The sequence below is a fragment of the Balaenoptera acutorostrata genome, chromosome 10, assembly GCF_949987535.1.
Source record: "Balaenoptera acutorostrata chromosome 10, mBalAcu1.1, whole genome shotgun sequence".
Taxonomy (NCBI): Eukaryota; Metazoa; Chordata; class Mammalia; order Artiodactyla; family Balaenopteridae; genus Balaenoptera; species Balaenoptera acutorostrata.
The window spans coordinates 66,025,373-66,031,372 of NC_080073.1; positions in this window are offsets into that span (position 1 = coordinate 66,025,373).

Below are 6,000 nucleotides of genomic sequence, written 5' to 3' on the forward strand. Positions count from 1 at the left end.
TTACAATTGAGCATTATTGGGACAATAGGGGAAATTTTAATACGGACTGTGTATTTGATAATATTATATCCATGGTAAGTATCTTAGAGGTGATGATGTTATTCTGGTTTTGTAGGAGAAACATCCTTATTCTTAAAATACACATTCCAAACTATTTTAGGGTAAATGTCATATGTCCACAACTTTTCTCAAATGACTTAACAAAATAGATCCTCAATAGTAAATGGATAAATAAAATGTAGCTTATTAATACAATAGAATACTGCATAAGCAATGCGTATTAATGAACTACTGATAATGCAACAAGGTAGATAAATCTCAGAAATAATATTGAATAAAGAAGCCAGATGCACACAAAACTACACAATATATGTTTTGAAACAACCAGGTCCTACTGTATAGCACAGGGAACTATATTCAATATCCTGAGATAAACCATAATGGAAAAGAATATTAAAAAAATATGTGTATAACTGAGTCACTTTGCTGTACAGCAGAAATTAACACAACATTGCAAATCAGCTATACTTCAATAAAATTAGAGAAAGAAAAAAAAAACAATATAGGTTTCAGTTATCTATTGCTGTGGAGCAAACTGCCCCTAAACTTTGTGGCTTAAAACAAAAACAATCATTTTATGGTTTCTTGTTATTCTGGGGGTTAACTGAACTTGAAGAACCACTGATGTAGCCCGTGAACCAAAGCACTTATCAAGGCAGCCAATCCATACAACCCCTGACATTTCATGTAAGGACATTGGTTACCTGTCCCATCAGATTTGAACACTTTTAGAATACTGTAAAAATTTCCCCGACTTTATGGGTCCTGCCTCCCCATAGTACAATTCAGAAAACCCACTTCTCCCAGTCCTCTTGGAAGCCAGGGCACCAATATAGGACCTAAGTCCCACCTTTAAAAAAATCAAATTCATGCACCTGAGACTTCAATTCACAACTGAGCGACAGGAGGAAATGGGCATCTACCCTGCATTCAGTTCGCTGGCAAAGGTGACAGGAAAAGCAACTGGCTTTGGGGGAAGCAGTGGTAAAAAAGGCTAAGTTCCTGTCACCAAAGCGGCTTCGAAGTGTCTTCAGTGGTGGTTGCAATAAAGTCTAATTCCTAATGACAGAGCAAAGAGCGACACCTGGAAGCAGCAGTACCTGGAAGCAGCAGTAAAGTGGTTTATGAGACCTGTTCGGGCTTGGTCGAGGGGGAAGGTTATCTGTTTATGATGAGCCTACCATATGTTGGAGAAATGTATTTGTTAGATTTTTTAAAGTGTTACCAAACATTAACGAGGGAACCAGGAAGAATACAAGAGACTAGATTCAAAGAGTATTTGCAAAACAAAGATACACATAGTCAGGGGAAATCGCTGTGTTAGAGATTCAAAATGGTTAATGTACTACAAAGCAATAAAATCATAACCTTGGAGTTATCTTCTTTACCAGAGAAAAAGCAAAGGCATCACACCTTATCAGCTTTCTACAGATTAACGTCTCACAGTACAGGGCCAGCCGGGTTCTTTTTAGTCAAGTTACAATCCCTGAAACAGGATTATAATCAGGCAGGATTATAAGAAAATGTTCACATATATTAATCAAGAAAGCAGATTTTTGCCTTATTTCCAAATTTTGGAACATTTTCCCTACAGGATTCTTACCCGTAAAGTAATGAATTGACCAAATAAGATTTTCCAGAAATATTCTAATTCAGTATCCTTAATTTGACAGGCTCTTTTATTTGGCCTGTTTTAGGATTAAGATGTGAAGACCTCCTTGTCATGTAGTTAATAAAACAAAGGTCTTAACGATATTAACAGTTCACATCTTTCTGGAAGGCTTTAGTCCATAAGGTCATAGTTTTAATTACTCCTATGATAACCAGAAATAATTTTATTGCCATGCAAGAGTTTACTTATCCCAAGAACCCTCCCCGACTCACCATCTCAGAGCTTCATTTATAGGGCCTTTCACTGAGGATGAAATCCCATTTTCTCTGAGATTCTCAAAGTTCATCAGTGATTCTGAAATTAACTCATCCTCAGAAATTAACATCCTTTCCCACCTGTCGGGTGGGGACAATAAACTAGGAACCAGTGTGCTCAGAGGATTTTGTAGGCCTTGTTTCCACATACAAACTGCAGTCCTTTGTCTTATTAGAGAAATTAATGAGATTAATGAAGTGAGATTTTCCTTTTTATGTGACATTTCTGGCATGCTCAGGGTTCCAAATTTGGAAATGTGAACCACTGCATATCACTACATTGCCATAAAAACATAAAGCAACCCACAAAAGCACTTTGAACACTATTTGCAGAGAAGAACTATATACCAAATTTTCTATAGAATTATCATATATTCCACCAGTGATGCTGTCTACAAAAATATTTGATTGTCTATAGAGCTATGCTAGCCATAAAAAGCAAAATTTGACTCACTGTCCTTTAACAAAGGATAGCTGAGATTTTTCTAAGCTTAAAAATTGTAAAAGCATTTGTCAGAATTCCAATTAGGAATAGGGTCATCATTATCTTTCATTTTTCCTGAGTAGTTATACTTTGCAGTCTATATTAAGATTTACTATAGGATACTTTTTCCTGAATTCTGTGGTTCCAATGGAACAAGACATCATTCAAAGAACACTGGGTTTTATTTTCCATAAGCATAGGCTAAACCTGAGGATTACAGATAGATAAGAAGAAAATAAAATGGTCTGCTTACATGCTCATCAGAAAATAGAACATTTAAAACAATGTTCTGAAATAAATCACCATAATTAAATATTGGTTGACAGTTTCATTCGGTCTTATTTCCTGTCCCACTGATCTAGGGCTAGCAGACTATGTTAATGACTTCTCTGCTTCTGTACTAAAATAGTCTATAAGTTCCAATTTTTAAGTCCCCTGATACAGTTTGACAGATGTCAATAGGTGACCATATCAGCTTAAACTGGTAAATTTGTTCTCATAATTCTATTCTCTGCAATAGCAAGAATCAAGAAATCCTGGTCATCATTTCCACTGAGCCCCTGAGATTGTCCTTTTCCGTTGTTTCTCTCAGAAGACCCAATTTTTGGTGATAGCTTCTAGCAGAGGGCTTCTTCAAATATGAGAGAAAAACAGAAAACATCTGTTTGGCCAGATGGTGCAGTTTAATTTATCACAGTAACCAACAATATCAGAATAGAGGAGTAGAATCTAGAAATCTCACAATTTCACAGAGACTTATGAGTCATTACTCTGAAGGTAATTACACATTCTAGACAGTGAGGGGCTTTGGCAACTTTCCATGTTCTTCTAATTCAGCCTGTAAAGTGCAGACTAGGATTCCTACTGATTGACAAGGGTATTTTAAACCCAGAAACAAAACCTTCTTTAAAATAAATGTATTAAAATCACCCATCCAGACTTGGAATACAAACAAGAGTATGCTTTTACCCTTCCTGAAACATCTACAGTCATTATGACACACATTCACAATATTTTTACCTGGACAAGATTAATCAAGGAAAGGTTGAGCTCCTGTGTTTTGTCAGCTTTTTCAGCATTGTGGGATTGATACACAGGGTAGCTCTTTTGAGAGTATAGAATTAATCTAAAGTATATAAAGCATGCAAAATGCACCTAATTAACTTCTGGCCTCCTGCATTTCATATTGTGACAGATTAAGGCTTTGGGGCCACCTAGTGGTCAAATGGGTAGTGGCTACCTAGTGGGAAAAAGGGGTTTTTTAGAGTACAGTAAAAGATAGCTTGACAGTTTTAATATTTTCAATTAAGAGTTTAGGCTTCAGGAAGGCAACAACAACAAAAAAGAATTGTCAGAGGAAACTGGTCACTTAATTAATATAAGTGGACAGGTACCTAAGAGTGGTCAATTGTTAAAGTTTTTGCTATCCCAATAACCAGAGTGATAATAAAACAATTTAAAATAAATATAAAGAAGGTAACATAATAATTATAGAAGCTGTAGGTCTCTCATGATTCAAAGGGTTTTTGTTATTTGTTTTTAAAATATTTAAGGCCATGAAAATATCAGCAAAAGCACTCAAATTTATCAGGATACTGAGTGAGAGTATTCTGAGAGAAAATAGCTGCTTGCTGAGCTGATTACACTCAAGGAAATAAAAACTTTTTCTATCTCTTTTTAAGAGTACAATGAATATTCCAAGACCAAATTTGAACAAGTCCTCTCTTTCTTTGCTTATTAATTTTAATTCATCATTATGTGTGTGTTTCAAATATGTGTATAGTTAGATGACAATATTATTTAAAGCTTTCAACTTCAGCTTTAAAATATAATTAATCTTATTAATACAATACCCTAATGTGTATACCACATTGAGTTTACCATCTTTTCTTATTGAAGTATAGTTCATTTACAATGTTGTGTTAGTTTCAGGTATACAGCAAAGTGATTCAGTTTTACAAATATATGTAAATATATATATATATATATATATATATATATATATATATATATATATATATTCCTTTTCAGCTTCTTTTCCCATATAGGTTATTACAAAATATTGAGTATAGTTCCTTGTGCTACACAGTAGGTCCTTGTTGGTTATCTATTTTAAATATAGTACTGTATGTATATGTTACACCCAAATTCCTGATTTATCCCTCCCCCCAACCTTTCCCCTTTGGTAACCATAAAAGTTTGTTTTCTATATCTGTGAGTCTGTTTTGTAAATAAGTTCATTTGTATCATTTTTTTTAGATTCCACATATAAGTGAGATCATATGATATTTGTCTTTCTCTGTCTGACTTACTTCACTTAGTATGATAATCTCTAGGTTCATCCATGTTGCTGCAAATGGCATTATTTCATCCTTTTTTATGGCTGAGTAATACTCCATTGTGTAATATATATATATATACCACATCTTCTTTATCCATTCATCTGTCAATGGACTTGAGTTTACCATCTTAATTTCAGTTTTGAAAAAAGTAAATATGGACAAGAGTATATACATAAAAGCAATTCAGTATTTTTTGGTGATTCAGCATTTCTTTTCTTTGTCTCTATGAATTGTTATTTCTTTTAAGAATGTTGCAGGTGGGGCTTCCCAGGTGGCTCAGTGGTTAAGAATCCACCTGCCAATGCAGGGGACACGGGTTCGAGCCCTGGTCTGGGAAGATCCCACATGCCGCAGAGCAACTAAGCCCGTGCTCCACAACCACTGAGCCTGCGCTCTAGAGCCCGAGCTCACTGCAACTAGAGAAAGCCTGCATGCAGCAACAAAGACCCAACACAGCCAAAAGTAAATAAATAAAATAAATAAATTAAAACAAAAAAAAAATTTTTTTAAAGAATGTTGCAGGTAATCAAAAAGTCATTTCTTACTTAACTCAATTTAAATCAGTCCAAACTTATAAAATCATTTAGGTGAGACTACGAAGTTGAACATAATAACCACTATTGACCTTAGAAGTTTTTCAGAGGTGGAATTTTTAATTTTTACTGAGAAAGTAAGTGGAGTAACTAATACAATGATTTGCAGCATTGTCTAAAGATCACAAGAGCTAATAGTTTACAAAATAAAAGCATGTCCTGTGTTAATTAGATTAAATACATATGTTTACATTTAAGTTTTCTTCCCAGAAATTAAGACAGCAAAATGAGGGGCTTCTCTGATGGTCCAGTGGTTAAGACTCTGTGCTTCCACTGCAGGGGGCACGGGTTTGATCCCTGGTCAGGGAACTAAGATCCTGCATGCCCCATGGCAGTGATCAAATAAAAAAAAAATCTGAGGACGGGGAACAAATCCTTTTCTTTTTTTCCCCCAAAATCAATTTAAAGTGATAGAAATCAAATTAGTAGGTGTCTAGAGTGGGAAGTGACTGCAAAAGGGCAAGAAGGAACTTTTCGAGACAAGAAGAATGTTCTATGTATCAATTGGGGTGGTGGTTACACAGTGTATACATTTGTCAAAACTCATCAAACTGAATACTTTAAATCAGCGGTCCCCAACCTTTTTGGCACTAGG